Consider the following 18,975-nt stretch of genomic DNA (forward strand, 5'->3'; position numbering starts at 1 on the left):
TGCAGTGATGACCTAGAAAGACACTGTCTAGCTGGTCTCACTGCTGGAGGGTATCACATCAGAAGAGCAGTAACAACGTGAACAATGTTCACTGTTGTTCTACGCTGTTACATGTAGGCAATTCTTAAAACACTTGTAGCTTGCTAAATTACAGCTTGCTTATGCTGACAAGTTACTAATTGACTAATCAACTCTGAAACAGCTCCATCCTGTGCTACCCAGAACTGAGCCTAGGAGAGTAATTCTGCTGGTTATGACAGTCAGAGGCTCTAAAGACAACAGAATCCTGTGAAACCTTAAGTAATATCTTCAAATCGATTGATTCAAAAATCACAAGTTAAATGTCACTAAATGATTTCTTGTTTACTTCTCAGAGACACAACTTTTAGTTTTTCCTCCTGCTGTTTTAGTATATTAGGGTTAAGACCTCAAACTTTTCTTCAGAATCATCGCAGCTAAGAAGCTCTGTATCCAACTTTTTCAAACTTTCACAAGCAGAGATAAGGCTTTCAAAAAAACATAAATTTATCCTGTTACAGTTGGAAAAGCTACTTTTACCATCAACATTCCCTCCTACACAGCAACAATACACAGGATAGAAAGGCACCAAAATAAAAAAAATGTGATTTGTATATTAGTAACATGCAAATAGGAGCCTGTGTAAAGTCCACCAAAGTTAACAAAAGGACTGACACTGCTTTCCATACCACTTGGATCTGGCCAACAGTGAAGAAAGATATGCAAAAAGGGAGAGAGGGTGGGTGCATCCTGCCAAGTAAGCACGGCTGCCTTAAGCCAAAGGGAAAGCGAGGCCTGTACCAAGAAAGAGAATGATGTGGGAGTTACATCAAAGACTTCAAAAGAAAATTTTAGCGTAACACCAACACGGCTGTAAACCTTGAAACACATTCACTTGTAGGAAATCAAATGTCTCACAATAAATCATTAACACTAATACCATACAGCAAACCTGCATTGTCTGCAACATCAGGTTCCTGCTCCCATTTCACAAACACAGTAATATATATTTTGCATGTATACGTACTTTGCAGTCATTGACTGCAAAACATCCATTTGTGTAATTTCTAGGAACTTAGAAGCAGTCGATCTGTACACAGGAAGTATAAAAATATTCTAAGTGGAAAAATCACTGACAGCTAACACAGAGAAACATTATTCTGGACTGTCAGTCCTTGGCTTTTAGCATTTACTAGAAATTTCTGTAAGGATTAATACTTTCTATAAGGAACACTATAGACCTTATGTGAACATTCTGGCATATCAGGAATTACATCAACTTAGGGTATCGATGTATGTATCTAAAATTTCTCATCAAGGAAGAGTAGCCAAATGCATAGGATTCCAGCTAGGGAATATCACAGGATTCCAGCTAGGGAATCACCACACCTGTTCGGGCAGAATAAATTAAATCCCTTTCCTCCAGAGGAAATTTACAAACTAGTCACATTTCACAACATCAGAGTGACACGAAGAAATTAACAACACCCAGCAGTATACAGTGTACTGCAGGCCAAAGCCTGGACGCTGTCACGTAATTTTAAAGAATATTTTTAAAAAATTAAAGATTAAAAAAAAAAAAAAAAGGAAGAAGAAGTCCTAAGAACACCGTCTAGATTAGTTGCGAGACGACAAAACGAACAGGGCAGGGTCCAATGTAACACTGAAGGCCACCAGCAAACCCCGCGCCCCCGGGCCCCCCCGCGCCCCCGCCCCGCAGGTACCGCGGGCAGGAGCCGCCCCGTTAACGCTCCTGAAGGCCCCAACAACGAGCAGCCTCAGTAAGTTAATTAATAGCAACACACTCTCTAATTGCGTGCCCTCTCTGGTGACTCACTCAAAGGCTCACCCCTGGGGATGGATGGATGGATGAGGAGGAGGAGGCTGAGATGTGCAGGGGAGGAAGGATGGAAGGAGGGTGGGAGCAGCTTGTGGTGCCCGGTCCCCCCACCCCGTGTGCGGACAGCCGAGAGGGAAAAGCGAGGGGCAGGCACTGAACCTCGGTCCTTCCCCTCCACGCGCTGCCTGGACCGAGGCGAGAAACGAGGGGGACGGAAAAGCAGCGGCAGCTTCGCGCTGTTCCCCCACCCGCCACCGCCGCCACGGCCGCTGAGGGAGGGGGGGGTAAAATGGCGCCGCCCGCGCCGGGGAGGAGCCGGTTCCGCCACAGCGGCCGCCCCGCAGATGGAGGCGGGGGAGGCGGCACCTCCCAGGGCGCGGGGAGGAGCCGGGGCCAGGCGGAGCTGCCGCCGCTTCTCCCGCCTCTCGCTTCTCGCCGCCCGCCTCCCGCCTCTCGCCGCCGCCGCGCCCCTCGGCTCGCCGCTCGCAGAATCGCCAGGGGTTAATGGGTGTGAATGTCTCAAAGGCGGTTGCCAGGAGGATGGTGCCAGGTTCTTTACACTGGTGCCCAGCGACAGGACGAGGAGCAGTGGCCATGAAATGAAACACAATAAGTTCCACCTAGACATGAGGAAGAACTTCTTTACGTTGAGGGTGGCGGAGCACTGGAGCAGGCTGCCCAGGGATTTTGTAGATTGTCCCTATCTGGAGATATTCCAAACCCACCTGGACGCGTCCCTGTGTCACCTGCTCCAGGTGATCCTGCCTTGGCAGAGGGGTTGGACTGGATGGTCTCCAAAGGTCGCTTCTAACCCTAACAGTTCTGGGATTCTGTGAACCACACAATCAATTAGGTTGGAGAAGACCTCTGATACTGTCGAGTCCAACCTATGTCCAGTCACCACCTTGTCAGCCAGACCGTGTCCCTCAATGCCACATCCAGTCTTAAATACCTCCAGGGATGGTGTTGAAGGCACTGCCTGATGGGCCATCGCCACCTTTTCCTTCCCCCTCAGTGCCAGGCGTTGCTGAAGGGCAGCGAGAAGGGGCCCCAGGGCTGCTATGAGTCCAAAAAGCCAGGGGATTTTGGGGAGTGACAGCTGCATCCCCTGGCAGCAGGGAGGTGTGGGTGTACACAGGTGTCTGGCCTCAGTACAGGTGCCAGCACTCCCTCATCTCTGCAGCCACAGCCTTGTATAGGTGTTCAAAACCAACACAGTGCAAGCAACAGCAACCTGTGTTTGTCTTTACCCTTGGAAATACCGGTGGATCCTTACTACAGCAGTATCAGTTGTACTACTTCAACCATGACTGATGCCAGGGAGGTTTAGGCTGGACATTAGGAAGCATCTCGTTACTGAGAGGGTGGTCAGACACTGAAACAGGCTTATGGAGAGGTGGTTGATGCTCTGCGTCTCTCAGTGTATAAGAGGCATTGGGGCAATGTCATTATGCTTTAACTTCGGTCGTGCTTTAACTTTGGGTCAGCCCTGACATGGTCAGGCAGTTGGACTGGATGATTGTTGTAGGTCTCTTTCAGCTGAAATATTCTGTTCTTTGCTGTGCTGATTCAGTGCACTGGCATGGTTACATACCCATGTTTTCCTCTGATTCCTGGCAATGGTGGCTTTCCTCTTCCTAAATCCTGCCAACTCATCAGGTTGATGGGGAAGGACATGACTGGGCAAGTCACTGGAGCATTAACCCACCTTTCCTTTCTTTTAATGCTTCCTTTCTCCTTTCAACCTTTTCTTCCTTGGACACCTCCTAACAGTAGTTTTCTGTGAGTTTAGTTTGGTCGTTCCGCTCATCACATGCAGATTTGTTAGGAGACAGGCTGATGTGTGCCATGCTATAAAGTGGAACTAATAAATGGGACCAACCAATGGTAAATGGAGTAACAATTAGTGCTTTGAAAAAAATCTTACTTTTCTCAAAAGTTTGTGGGGTGTATAACTTCAAAAGTTATGCTCTGTCTTTTACTTTGCCCTCCTTAGTCCCTTTTTAATTCAAATTCCTGCCTACACACCAAGCAGGATTCGTATCATTTTACAAGGATTCATTCTAAGAAACTGACAGCTTAGAGACTTTGTAATTTTATGTAAATCTCTGCATTTTACTTCTTTGGGGGTCTGGATAAGAAAAGGAGGAAGAAGAAAGCTCTGGCAACCACTGCAATAATCTTAACACTCTAGGGGCCATCTGAATTCCAGTTTATTAGAAAGTCATCTTATTTTCTTTTTCCCGCAGCTGACTTCTGCTACCCTTACTTTTTTTTTTTTTGGCTACCACTCACTCCCCGTCCTTCTTGCTACTTCATATAAACACTCTGTCAGTCCCTTCTGCATTGCTTCCTCCCTGTTCCCACCTCCCACATCAGCCTCAGAAAGACGAGGTGATTCTGTGACTCGCTGACGAGTGCTGCCAGCCCTTCTCCCTTCTGCTGCTGCTGCTTATGATTATGAAAGTAAAGCTGATACCAGCCCAAGCACTGACAGCAACAGGGCAAAACACCAAGATATTATCCTGGAGAATGAGAGGCCTCATGCTGCTGATTCTTGCCTGCACAGCAAAGTCTTAAGTCATTGCTGCGAGGAGGATGGCCTGAACTGTTGCTTCCTGTTACCCATTTTAAAATATCTGGGCAACCCCAGTCAAAGCAGGATTATTGATAAGCATTTTCCTGGCCAAAAGAAGAATCAAAACATTCCGTCAAGTTATGAAAGGTACTGCAGAACAACTCAAGGCGCGTCAAGTTTTTAGCCAAATTCTGTGATTTGTCAAAACCTTACATTAAACTGAGGGAGGCAAGGCAGCATACTGCTGACATTTCTATGCGTATCTTTATATATCTCAGAATTGGTAGGACAGACTAATATAAAAATGTAGAAAAAATAGAGAAATTACTATGCCAGTTCCATATGGTAATTTTAATACAGGAATTACTGGGATAATATGGTTAAGCATGTCCAGTGTGAGCTACATAACTTCCAGGAGCTTGGATAGAGGCAGTGTGACTTGGTAAGTGCCTGAAAAGCACTGACAGAAACATTTCCTGACAAATTGTGTTGCTGTGCAGAACCCTTTAGCCTGCAGTGAAAGGTTACCAGTTCATAAGGGATTGAAGTTCCTGCCCAGTGATGATCTGGGTTGATGAGAGAACATTCCTCCCCCCCTCCCCCGTTGCCACTTCTATAGGTGATAACTCTTGGCAGAATAATTGAACAAGACAGATACCTATGGGCTATGAAATCTGAAGTCAAAACAAGAAAATCTGCTAGAAGACAGGAGGAAAGAGCACTGAGGTGTCCCTTCTAGCACTGTGCCTTTGTCTAGCTGGTAAAAGTGCAGAGGCTGCTTCCTGCTTGAGTCTGTATTCTCACAATACTTGCAAAGAGGGAAAAAAAACACGATCAAGTTTTTGTTATGTATTATACAGAACCAAAAAAGGTCACATACAAAATTGTTTCCCTTTCTCAGGTCACCTTTCAGATCATGAGGTCATTATGAACTGTCTCAGCACTTTTACAAACTGGAGTCTGCTCAAACCATAATGCTTACAAAGTTTCACTTTGAATAGGCCTGATTTTCTCTGTCATTTGTTTTCACTTTTTATTTCTCTGCAGAACATAAAAAGTCAGAAAACGATTTTATTTTCCCCCTACATAGCATATAATTTACATCAAACATCCCAGGAGGTCAGTACCACTGGGGTGTCATTTAAATACAATGAATATAAAGTAATGAAGTTCTTGCTGGAGTGGATGGCCACAATTCTCGGAGAGAGAGAGAGTTTCCAAAGCATGTGGAGAAAACACAACGGGAGACTGAGTGAATTCATCACACCACAAAAATGTCTCCATCCTGTCGACAAAGTCATTAAAGGAAAATGAACCATTGTTACTCTAGACGCTTGCATTCCTTCGGCATAATAACCTCAGTATAGAAGCATTGGGGCAAAGAGAATTTGCACACACAGGAGAAAAAAAATTCAATCTATTAAAAAAAAAAAAAAATTCCAGATTATGTAATGAAAGAAATCCTCCATGTTCCAAAGAGGAGACGGAGCCTCTGCAGAAGCCACAACTAATAAGGAACCTTATGCAGTGGTACAGGGCGGTTTCTTTTCCTCCTGCCAACAAGTCAAAGTAAATGCCAACCCAGACAATTTTTTTCAGATAACCCACAAATTATGTTCTCCTTTAATTACACGGATGTTTCTACCCTGTGTTGATCCATAGCCATCCTGGTTTTTAAGATCCCTTGTTGAGATTTCCCCAGTACCATTTCCTTTTTCATATTCATTTACTTCCAATAGTTTTTTCAGTCGCCATTAAAGCAATCTGTGAGGAATGCAGGGATTAGAAAAGTTTGCTGTGTTCATTTTTATTTATTTTTTTGGCAAAGGATGTCCAAATAAGAGAAACTGTCACATGCCTACAGTAAAGCATAACATATACCAGTTTATGAAAATAGATTGTACTTCTGTGGATCTCCCTCAAGGAAATACCACTTTAAAGCAAACCACCGTGCAATCCCTGGTCAAAAAAAGTAGCATTAGAGACCTGCAGCAGAAATCTCTCCCTTTATTATAAATTATTCCATGGTGTGGCAAAGGCCTCTTCACTGGACTAATCAAAACAGAAACGTGCTAATTAAATTACTACTTTTAATTGTCAAAACCATATAGGAATGTAAGGGATAGATTACTTTTTTTTTTTTTAAATACAAAAGGACTGCCTTGATTTAAGCAAACACTGAAAGGGAAATCTGTTCTTTATTTACTTTTAGTAACTGTATGGAAACAGGGAGCCTACTAAAAAGTGAGCAGAGCTACTGAGGAAACACATGCCAGCAAACACCAACTCATGCCTGTTAATTACAACAAATATGCTCACAGACAACAGCAAGAATGCTATTTATCCATCATTTACAGACACTGAAGCTCAGGGAAAGGAATTGGCTTGCTGGCCAATGTCCCAATTAATTGGGCGTGCTATTTATTAGGGTGCTGATTAAGGTGTACTCTGCAATATAATAGTTGAGTATGAAGTTGCCAACTCTTATTCACTCCTGGCTCGTGGGGATGAAAGCAGGAGAGTAGACTAGCACAATATGAAAATAATTATGTATTCCATGCCAAAATGGATTTGAGGCAATTCCAATGCCTGGAAATTAAAGACCTGGAGAGACAGAATTAGGTAGCAGCGTGATCTTGAGGACAGAACTTTGTGTTGTGTAATCCAGTTGTGACCAAGACCTTTGATCTGTAGTAGCCATTTTGCAGGTGTATTAACCAGAAGCCAGCCCCGTAGGCACACCCTTAAGTAAGCAGCATATTAAAGCAGCAGAATTAAATATAAAACAAGATAAAAGCAGAGTTTTGTTTCTGACTGATCTGAATCAATGCACTTGAAGAAAAACTACTTTAGAGGGACCCTTTTTGCAGCCACTCCTCCAGCCTGGCCAATCAGCTGCCCTAAATGAGACTGTACCTTAAATAGTGCTTATTTGCTGTGCCCTTTTCAAAACCATGGCTTTCACAAATGAGGCTGGGAGTTTCCACACAAATCAAGGAAGCTTATGCTAATAATTGTGTATGTTATCTGAAGTAATGCTTGAGGTTTGATCTCAACCAAGATAACGACCAGAGCAAACCAAAATCACGATTTGTAGCAGCAAAGAATTTTTTGGTCCTGGATCACTGTTAACTCACCTTGTTAGTGCTGAGGCAAGACCTGGGTAGAAGGCCCAACTGGCCATGACTGTTAATGAATTTAACAAGTCCACAGATGTTTTTGTTCTTACCTTCTTCCCGCAAGGGTCATGGCATTTTGGCATCATCATGCATTGCACCTCTATAGCCAGAGATATTCAAGGGTGACTTCTATGGTTAGAGAACTCCAGACAAAAGGCTCTAAAAACAGAAAATGAGCTTTGGTGCAGAATCTTTCTTACAAATCTGACTGTGCCCAAAAATCCATGCAGCTTTGAAAAGAGCACTCTGGCAGTATGCTGGATATCCTTGTCACCTATAGATGAGAGCAGTAAAGAGCAGACAAAGCTCCAATTCTCCCAAGCAATCTAAAGAGCCAGCACTTAGTAGCCAGAGACTCCTCTAGATAAGTGGCAGGTAGCAGTGTTCGCTAAATGTCCAGATGGATCTCAAGGAACTCTCTGAAGCACAACATAAAGAGAGACTCACCACCCCTGTAATCACACCTGCCCATCACTCTGGCTGACCTGCCTGCCAGCATTTCACTGAAACTGCTGTACTGCACAAAATGCACAACCAGAGTAGCTTAAGCCCAACTGAACTGGAAGCGTAGTGATCACACTAAAACCGGGATGTATTCTGGCAGCTACAATATCAGGAGTAGGTTTCAATGGAAGCCCATGGTCAACGCTGGCAAGAAAGCAGTTCCTCCAAAAGCAGACATCTATGTTTGTCCATTAGATTTGCTCTGTAGAAGCCACTGACTGCATTTGTGAGGGCTGCACTCAGTTATCCATGTCAAGTCCTCTGAGCTATGTTGTCTCCCTCCACTTGCCTTTCCAAAGCACCTCACACAGGTCCTGACTCAGATGTGCCAGCTCCGTGGTGATTTTTTAGGTAGCCCAAGGCAGCTGTTATGGCATTAGAAGCTTAATTTTAGGCAAGTGAATTGAGTCTTAGGTCACTATTGAATACCATGGGAGCTTAAATAGCTAGTATAAATATAAACAGTTACTTTTAGACAACCAAATTTAGGTGTCTGAACCTGGAACTCAGCTCTCCTCTGGCTGTCATTTGTCCAAGGAAAACAGCAGTTACATATAGTTACTTTTCACTTATATTAGATATACAAATTGGAGCATTATGGTGCTAGAGGAAAATTTGCAGGTTTCAGAATCCTTCGTAGCAAAAACACATCTGGGTCATTTGCCATGGAGAACAGGTGGGATCCTCAGGATCCTCATTTCCAAATTACATGGTTAGATTATTTTGGATTCCAGTTATAAACCTTTGGAAGATAAGTGAGAATTAGCCAGAACACTGAGCTTTCCTCTGCAGAAAAAATATAAACAGAGGACATTAGTTCTTTCTGGATTGCATAGTCATATAATGAAAGTTTCCAGAATCAGTCCATTCAAAACAGTACTTTCCTGAGATGTAGGAATAGCACCAGCAATTTGCATCAAATTACTACTGGACTGCAGAATAAATAACATCAGCCACAGGTTGCTAAAGATTTAATTTCCTTAATGTTCTGAAGCAAATTAATGTTATTTGACCATGCTGAGCAGGTAAAATACTGAGTTTATGGTTCTCTAACACTTCTTATTTCTCAGGGTGGGTGCCCAGTGGTGGTAACCTGTGTACATTAGATACGAGATACAAATATATCAGAGAAGATTTTTTTTTTTTTTCTCTGAATAAATATTTAAATATTTAGGGCCAAATTCTACTGCTAAACATATGAACACAGCTCTCTTTGAGCTCATTGGACTGGTGCATGTGTATCTAAGGGCAGAACTTGGCCCTTAGGTTTTAGATTTTAGCACCAAGCTTCCAATGTAAAATAACGTGTGATCTGTAACACACAGGAAAGCAGCAAGACCTGGTTTTAAAGGAAGGGTACAATTACATATTTCCATCTTTCTTTTGGATAAGAAGTACTGCTTTCAACAGTGGTCCAGAGAATATTCTTACCTCTTGCCTAGTCAGTCTTCCTTTTGTATAAGGTGCTTCTCTGGCAGCTTTGGTCATTCCTGTTGCTGAGAACCAGAGCAGGATACTTTTTTATTTCTTCACAGCTTCTCTCCAATTTCCATTCTGCCAGTGTCAACTTAGTATCATGATAGAAAATACAGAGCCATTTTAAAATACATTTACACTAATGATTTAGATATGGATTTTGAATTATATAAAAGTCAGGATGTTGATGTTGAACTATAGGCAGTGTGTTCAGATCAGCCAAAAGACATACCCAGTCAACCTTTCCAAGGATCCAGTATTACAGCTGGGATCAGCTAAAGCATTTTTACTAGGAAATGTCTGCAAATTGCCAATACAGAGCTCTTGAATCTGGAGAGATTCTTTCCCGATGCTTGCTACCTCTCTTATCCCTCCCTTTAAAAGTATTTGTAAAGTGTTTAGATTTTTTAGTATCCATTTTATTTTTTAAGGCTCACGTTCACCTAACATCCAGGGCCGGAAAAGGCATGGAATGACTGCATGGTACTCAAGCAATATTGTGTGACTGGATATGCGGCGTGATAGAAACCTGTACCAATGCCAAAATAAAAAAAAAAGAGACAATGACCAAAAAAAAAAACCATCTCAAAAAAAAGAAAAAATCCCCCAAGTATAAGTGTAGTGATTGACCCCTCTAAAATTCCTCCAGGGTTTCAAAATTCCTCAAAAATTGCTCTCTCCAATCTAATATAGTTCTGGATTTTATCGTTATCAAAAAATAGTCAGACTGTTATCAACTCTGTGAGCCTACTGAACAGTTCATATATTTTAATGGGTTTTGTGAGAGCCAGGATCTTGTTGGGAATTAAAGTTTTTGAGGGATAGAAGGCTTTTGGAAGATTTCTTATGAAGTCCACCGTCTACCTTTGATTCCTTTTCTGTGGTAATGTGCTAATGCTAATGGCATCCAGCACAGCAGAGAAAGATCTTGCACAGTTTTAAAGTTTTACAGATGCAATTATAAGTGAAAGTGGACTACTAGCTTCCTCCATTCTTTCTAAAATCCTGCACAGATAGACAGACAGACAGACAGATTAAACATTAATCCTTCTAAAAATGTTGTTCTATTTGTGGCCAAAATAGTATTTTATGGCATTTATTGCAAAGGTCAACTAGAAGTTGTTCTGTACAAATAGCATTTTCTTTTATCCATTTGAAAAATAACTTCTGCTTCAGTTTCCTTCCTCATATGCCAGCTTATTCTTTGCATAATTGCAAAATAAATAACATAGAAAAAGCAAATCTCTGCTACCATCCACTTCTTTTATGATGTTTCCATGGAACTGGTCAATTATTAATGAACATCTAAGAGGTAAAGATACCCAACCCAGTTGGGCTTGGCAAAAAAATTTCTTATATTTTTTCACATGGGCTCAGAAAAGCATATAGTGTGTGAAGGACTTGCAAGATTCAGCTTTATTTATTATGTCAGCAGCCTCACATGGTGAGAGCTTTGATCACTTACTTATAGCATGGGTATTTTCTTCCACTAATTGTTCTTTAAATTAGCATAATCTTCGGCAATTGGCTTGTGGCCTTCAATTCTGTATTGATGTAGATGATAAGGGACTGTACATTAAAAGTCCTGCTCATCATCTGACATCCTGCAAGTGTACACCAGCACAGAAAGTTGCAGGCTGTGCTGTCAGAGAGGACTTTGCACTATCCCAGGCTTACTGAATCTGGCCTTTTAGAGCATGGATATTATGGTAGGCAGGTACCTACCCCAGAGAAACAACGTGTTTTTGACAACTGCTGTCAAAATGCCTGCCCACTCTCCACACATCTTGGAGCACTGTTGAAAACAACTGCTCATCCAGTGTGGACAAAGTCAGTGAGTTCAACATCTATTGTAACAAATTCTTCTGTACACTCTGAGGCAAATCCTACACAGGCAAGTTATCCCATGAGCCCTCAACAAGGCATGGTTTGCTATGGTAAGCAGTGAACTTAGCTGACCTTGTCCATACCAGTGAGGCAACTACTTCTACTAGTACTTGAGTGGATCTGAGGGCAGAAAACTATTTTAGACACCCCTCATCAAAAACAGGGAGTTCTTCTAGAGAAGGCAAAGCCCCAGCAATGTTACAGAACCCACATGCTGAAGTGCACTGGGGTGAGTTAAGGACAAGGGATCATCACTCAGAAAGGCACTTATTCATTTTAAATTCAGAATACTTTTGTTCTGGAATGTGGAATTACTGAAGTCTGTATTGATAATTTCACATGTGGTAGAAGAAAATAAGCAACACATTGTGTGCATCTATTAAATCAGGTAGACTTAATAACAGCCCAGTTCCCCTTTCACACCAGTGTAAATCAAGAGAGGTAGAGCTCAAAGCCATGGAGTTACTTGTACATGAGAAACAAATATTTCTGAAAACATTATCTGTACCTCCTTCTTACTTCTTCTTCTTCTCACTTAGTGTTCCTGATTGCCTTACATAGTTATGTCTCTACTGGACTCAGAACATAAAATGGGGAGAGGAAGGGGAGCATGGAAGCATTATGGGAATACAGGGTGGGCAGCCAGGAGAACCGAAGTGTCTGTCCCATTCTCATTTACTCTGAGATACAGAGCAAACAACTTTCAGACTTACTAAACATTCTGAACACACTGAGAGCTCTCTGTTTATTTCAGATGTGTAAAATGCCGTAACTTGCCAGTAAATGGAGCTGGGCATGCAAGTGCGTGCATGAAGATAACATATTAGTTACAAGAATTATAATTGTCCTGTCATTACCTTTTCTTTCTTTCCTGAACCAGAGTGAATGTGCCATAATCTAGCAAGAATCTCATGATAAGTAATGTTAGAAATAGCTTTTTCTTTTCTTTTTTAGCTGCCAACTGTCTATTTTAGACATAACATCACCCTTTACTGTAGGCTTCCACATAAAAGCAACATGAACAGTAACGTCTCTAAGCAAGCATGAATGATTGGCTGCAGATTCTTTACCAAAAAGGGAGTTTATTTACTCCACTCAGGTCATAAATTTCCTTAGAAAAACTATCAGTGGTAATCTACATGTGGTGTTTAGTAAATAGAACTTTCCTCTGCTTCCCTCAGTCCATGTTCTTCAATTGTCAAAAACAGTGAAAGACCTTTTTTCGTGCCTAAAAATATAAATTATTCCATCTCTCTAAAATGTAGTGGAAATAATGAGCTGAAAGACTTGACATGTTCTTTACCATGATGGACATTTATACATGGAAATATGAAAGGATAAGGTGAGTAACTGGAAGCAGCAAGTTAGCTAAAGTCTTGCCTCTGCTTCTCTTAGGTGAAGCAGCCCCTTATTCCATGAAGGCTACCAGTGAAATCAGTGGAACTGCAGACAGAATAAGGATTTTCTTTCTTTTTTTACCAAGGTTTAAAAAAAAGGAAAAAAAAAGTAAAAAAAAAAGAAGGTGGGATCTGCCTTTTCATGTAAGGGGCTTTTATCTGCTCAAAAATCACGCTAACCTCAGGGTGCCAAGCACAGTATCTTTGAAAGCATTCCAGGGATGGGAAGAGCTTCTCTATCTTCTCCACTACAAAGGGAAGCTTGGTAGTAATGAGAGCTGCTGTGGTCTTCCAAGAAAGGTTTTGCATCTGCTTTGCCCCTTCTGAGGACCTCTTGCTTGTTTGTCCTGCATACTTCCAGGTTATGTCGTTCTTCTTATATTTCAAATAGGAGAACATCTAAGTGACTGTCTTCATGATGAGTTTTGCTATGAGAAGACAGAAGGATTCTCCCTTGCTTTTCAATATGTGCATTTAATAAATTATATAAATATTTATAAGGAAAACTAGCCTAACAGGTTTTGGTATTACATCACATAAGTTCCTAACATCGTAATGCTCCTAATATCCCAAGATCAGAGAACCTTATTCACATTTGAATGTCTAGTGTTAATGGTGAAGATTTTAATTATTCTTGATCCTTCTAGGGCCTGACCAGTATTTGAAACAAATAGTTTAAAACTTATCAGGCTTATCATAACTGAATGATGAGGTGTGTTGTGAAAGAAATGTCCAGAATTTGTACATAACTATTTTTTCTATCACTTCAAAACAGACTACTGAAAAAAAATCTTTGGAGAACTGTGACTTCTGAACTAAGAGTATAAGCCAGATTTCAGCCTGTAAGGAATTTTTATGGTTGAATTATAGACTTCTAAAAGACACAATTTAAAACTGAACTGCTGACAGTCATTCTGATTATATTTTTTATAAGCTACTATTAACTAGGATGAGACCTTAAAGGAGGAATAGATCCCATCTCTATCTGCTGACTCAAGAGTTTCTTATCCTCTTCTCTAAAACAGTGCAGCCTGCTGTCAGGGACAATATTGGTCAGACTGGACTGACTACAGATCCAATCCAGTCTAGCAAGCCCAGTGCTGCTATGGAGGCTTTGCAGAATCCAGCTGCCAGCTCCACAATCTGTACTGAGCATGCGCGAGGAAAACCTCAACAATTTTCAGCAGCTTCTAACTCGGCCAAGTTCGGGTGGATCCTTTTGGTCAGGGACAACAAAAGGAACTTACCTGCTTTTTCCTCCTTGTTCCTCTCCTACTCAGTAAAACTTCCCATCCCAGCTCTGAAATAGATATTGGGATGAGATCTTAAAATGTTGTGAAACAATGTGTTTTCTCTTAATGCCGATCTTAGGAGCAGCAAAAGTATTTCTGCTGCAGGTTTCCAAAAAATTCAGCTTGAGGCAGACTCAGGATTGAAAAGCTCATCCTGAACAGCTGAAAATTGGCAACATTTATGTGAGTGAAAACAAGGTCTTATACTGGAAAGTGGTAGACAAGCTTAACTGCAGATACTCCTGGCAGCTTCACCTTTAATATTTTTCTGCCAGGTCTTTGTCTTCTGTTACTAGACAGAATCATTCCTGTGATGTCTAATGTTTTGTCACCTGCCCTTATAGCTTGGTTTTGGACTGGCACTGTTGTCTCCTTTGACTTGGCTGCCAATTCCACAACACTCAAGGGATTGATTGTGTTCTGCCCCCACACCCAAGGCCCGAAGGCCACACCTGATGTGGGGCACACACATACTTCTTCTAAGATGTAAGCAGGATGCTCGGCATTTTCAGGATTACATTATGACACACCATAAATATAATTGTTCTTGATGCCCTGGTCTGGCCTGAGTGAATTTTCAGGAAAGAAAAGGCAAAAGACGTTTTTATGATCCTCAAAGCATTGGTTTGCTTTGCCCATTATGCTTATTCTACATTTGCCATTACCGTATGCTTTCTTCTAGTTCACTCCTGTAGAGTCCGCCATCTCTTTCATAGTTCTCCGTTTTCATCCATTTTAGAACAAGCCTATCACTATTCAGTGTTTTTCTAATACTTCAGCTTCAAGTCTTGTGTTACTAACAAAGAAATTTTGTCCTGCCATCCATGCTATTGAAAATAAATTTACAGTGGGAATCGTCACCATTACAACACTGAGAGAGTAAATGCAAGGATCTGGTGCTGTGTTTGTGGTTAGAAACACTAAAAACCCTTCTCCCACTCAAGACTGACTTAACGTCTTGTAGTATCTCCTGTATGAGCTTTATGGAGCTTGTATCTGGCCAGAGAGCACTTCATTAGACTCTTAAAAAAACAGCATGCAAAATTCAGGGACTCTGCAAAGTTCCAAATGTATAAACCCTTTTTAATTACAGTTATACCACCCTCTTTCCCCACAGTTAGTCAAAAGAACCAGTTTTCACTAAGGTCAACAGAAAGAACAACCATGAAGTTTCTGGCTCATGCTACTTTTACATATGCTGAAATAAGGAAATAAAATAAATTTAAGTTCTCATTTTTCAGCCTATATATCTCTAAAACAACATACTGATTTCATCTGAATTCATCCAAGGAGGAAACTTTTTCCTCACTCTGAAATTAGTTAAACAGAAGTTGGGCGGAGGATTAATGGAAAGGAACAAATTTGGGTTTGCCATGAAAAATGACAGTTTGTCCCTAACTTATGAGGATCCTAACAACTTCCTACAGCTAATTTTTAGTTTACATTTTGCAATAAAAAAAAAAAAATCATTTGAGAAAGACAGGCCATACATTTTTCTAATCCTACTATATGTTCAGGTTTTTAGTGCCAGAAAGCACAGGTCATACTTTCTCTTTCAAAGGCCATAGAAGATGACAAGTAGGCCGACGTTCTGCCTCGTTGTGATGATGATGACATGGTCATTTGCTGCTTTAAACCTTTCTGAAATACATGCAATCACACTGGGGCATAAGAGGCTGCAGACAGGGAGGGAAACAGGAGAACTCTGCAGCACGACCCACACCTAGGCTTGCAGTCCCTGCTTATTAGAGAAGCAGAAAATATGTGAACTTTTAGCAAGCTTTCTTTCTGTATATTCATCAGTTAGGAAAAATACAGAAGCAGCAATTGTTTACTTTGTTGTTTGTATAGCCCATGTTTCGCTGCGTGCCCTGGAAAAGCCATCAGTTTTTCAGCAGGGACAGGGCAAGTTTCCTACCAGATTTCCAAATTTTTTTCCTGGTATTACTCGATGCCAAGCCCTGCTCATCTTTGAACCTCTGAGAATTTAACATATATTTTTCTATCTCAATAGATATGTGGTAATAGTTAGGACCTCATTTTATACAGAAAGAAAGCTTGCTAAAAGTCTTGTCTGAGGTCCCAGAGCATTCAGCATCAAATCCTGAGACAGAACACAAGAGTCGCAGCTCTCAGTCCTCACTTTCTCCTGAAAATACTGGGGGAAAAGTAATATCCTCCAGTTCATTTTTTGTTTATGTAATCATTTTCTAGCCTGTCTTTCAAACCTTTATGCTTTTGTACGTATCAAGGACTATAAATGCTAAAAAGCAGTGCATGGTGCTGAAATATTAAATGCTTTCAACTAATTTCAGGACACAAAGAATTTTCTTTTATCTGGGCTGTAAGTCAGTGGGACAGGGACACAGTAGTTAAACAAACCATAGTAGTCCATAGTCTGAGTAAGAATGCTGCAGTTACAGAACTCATTACCACACGCCTACTTAGCAGACCAAATAACGTGCTAATCTAGGGTTACTATTTGTCATACTTAAGAAAAAAGCAAAGAATAGCTGGGCAAACAGTCAACTTCCAACCAAAGTGAAAGTAAAGCGCTGCCAAGAGACACTGGAGCTTATCTTGCCCCTACTGAAATGAATGGAAGTTCGGGCAAAACCTGCTCTAGCATTAAGTTTACTTAAGTTCACATATTTTGGCTCGATGCACACTTTCACGAGTGAATAAAAAACTTCGGGAAGGTAGATGTTGGAAACAAGAATATTGGCAATTCTTTCACTATAGTAATAATTGCTGACATTGCTGCAGTCGCTCTGGCTAAAAATATCAAATACCATAACAAACTCAGTGAACCCATTCATTTATTCCTGTTTCACAAAGGCTATTTACATACACAGAGAGGCTCAAAATAAATTATGTATTCATCGTATTTGCAGCACATTCCAGCCCAAGGAACTGGCATCAAAACTATTTATTTAGGGAACATCATCTAGGTTAGAATCTCTCATATCTGATAATTATTTTTCATCTTGAGCACCCAGTACTTACAACAGGAGCGTGCTGGGCCTGTGTTTTAGAAATGTGATGGTAAATAAACTTAGTGCTCCTTAAAACATTACCTTTTTGTCCAAAAGCAGTCTGATTATGGCTGTATTCATAACACAGTTAAAAGTGAAAAAGCTAAAAGACAATTTAAATTGCAGCAAGCACAGCCATAGTGGTGAAAATCCAATACTGTAAAGTGAATCTGACGGTGTTTGTTAAGATATAACTTGCAGCGCAAGCACATTTTTTCACCAACCTCCTACAATTCTCTAAGATCTTAAAATATGACCCATTTTGCAACCAGTGCTAAAATTCCGAGAAGTTCTGAAATAAAACCCGAGGAAAGCCGAGCAGCAGGATTGCTCTCCATTCCAGCCAAATCCAAGCCAATGTTCCAGATTATATATATCATAACATGAATGACTTCTTCTGAAAAATCCCATCCAGCTTTTATGCAGGTCCATAAACATTACTGGTACTTTTATTAATTTGTCCATAACCATTTAAATAAAATTCTAGAGCTCTGAGCTGTGATCTGTTCCAGACTGTAGTAAGTTCCTGTTAAATGTGTAAATGTTCAGCAGAAAGATATTTTTGCACGGAGACTGAAATTCAGCTGTGCCAGATACCTGAAACTTTGTTAGGGTGCTCAGTGGAAAATTTTATTTCGACATTATAAATAACCCTGGACTATTTTAAGTGACCTTAAACTGGTAGCTTCCAATGACTTATTTTAGTTTATCCTAATTAACTTTTTATTTTATTTTAGTAGGAAGAGAGGTGACTGTAAAATTTTTAGTGTGACTAATTAAAAGTGGAAACGTATCTTCTTGTTTGAAATGAAATAAATCATGATTGTCAGGCTTATGTAGCATTTGGATATAAAACAACTCCTTGCCTTCTTTCTAGTGCCTTTGGTATGGCTCTTAGGGAATGTCTTAAAGCCAGCTAAAGAATGGGGGGAAGAAGCGAAAAGAATCTATGGACATAAATATTTTGCCAAAATAAGTATGGAAAAATGCATTTTCTGTATCACAACCACAGCAAACCAGATCTGCATATATACTAATCGGTATAGGTGATGAGTAATTGTGCCTTGGAAACGCCTGCGGCCGCTTTTGGGGAAAAGCAGATCCCTGTGGTTGTCGGGAAGAGCATGGCGAGTTCAGGAGGAGTTTGCAGCGTTATCCACATGGATGGCGTTTTCTCAACGGGATAGAAAACTTCCAGAGCCCTTCCAGCCTTGGGCCAGGAGAAGAAAAGGAAAAAAACCAGAAAAAGAAAAAAAACAGGAAAAAAAAAAAAAAAGAAAAGAAAAAAAAAAAGAGGAAAAATGTTGGGGAAAGAACGGAAATAAGAAAGCGGAGGGCACAGATCCCTGCGAGGCAGTGGGTCGGGGGTGCCGCTCCCCGCGGGAAGCGTGGGAAAGCCGCGGAGCGGAGGGAGGGATGGAGGGATGGATGGAGGGATGGCTGCGGAGCCGGGCTGGGTGGGAGCCCGGCGGGCGCGGAGCGGGGGCGGCAGCCGCAGCCGCGGTGCGCGGAGCGAGAGCTCTCCCCTGTGACCGATCGGCGGAGCTTGCGGGCTGCTCTCTGCTCCGGCGCCGAGCGGGGCAGGAGCCGCCGCCGCCTCTGCACGCACCTTCGCCGGGCACAGCCGGGGTTTGCCCCGGGGGCAGAAATTGCGGGTGGCGGGGCAGGAAGGCGCGGGGGCAGCGCTGCCGCTCGGCGGGAGGAGGGCGCGGAGGCTCCGCAGGTGCGGAAACAGCTCCGGAGGAGTCCCCAGCACCAGCAGCCGCACA

General features: G+C 41.7%; 2 protein-coding genes across 9 annotated transcripts in view; one reads left to right on the forward strand and one right to left on the reverse strand.

The window, feature by feature from the left end:
* The window catches only part of SUPT3H (SPT3 homolog, SAGA and STAGA complex component), a 257,849-nt gene extending 255,693 nt beyond the window's left edge, over nt 1-2,156 (reverse strand). For 2 of the 4 annotated variants that reach the window (XM_048297276.1, XM_048297275.1), the window contains exon 1: nt 1,856-2,106. The gene's annotated coding sequence lies outside the window, so the exon portion shown is untranslated. Of the gene's footprint in view, nt 1-1,823 lie in introns of all 4 variants that reach the window. The other 2 variants (XM_048297277.1, XM_048297274.1) reach the window with 2 other exon arrangements.
* Nucleotides 1-18,975, forward strand: part of RUNX2 (RUNX family transcription factor 2) — a 215,991-nt gene that overhangs the window by 38,116 nt on the left and 158,900 nt on the right. The gene's annotated exons all lie outside the window — the stretch shown is intronic.

This window comes from Corvus hawaiiensis, chromosome 3 (assembly GCF_020740725.1).
Source record: "Corvus hawaiiensis isolate bCorHaw1 chromosome 3, bCorHaw1.pri.cur, whole genome shotgun sequence".
In the NCBI taxonomy this organism is placed as follows: Eukaryota; Metazoa; Chordata; class Aves; order Passeriformes; family Corvidae; genus Corvus; species Corvus hawaiiensis.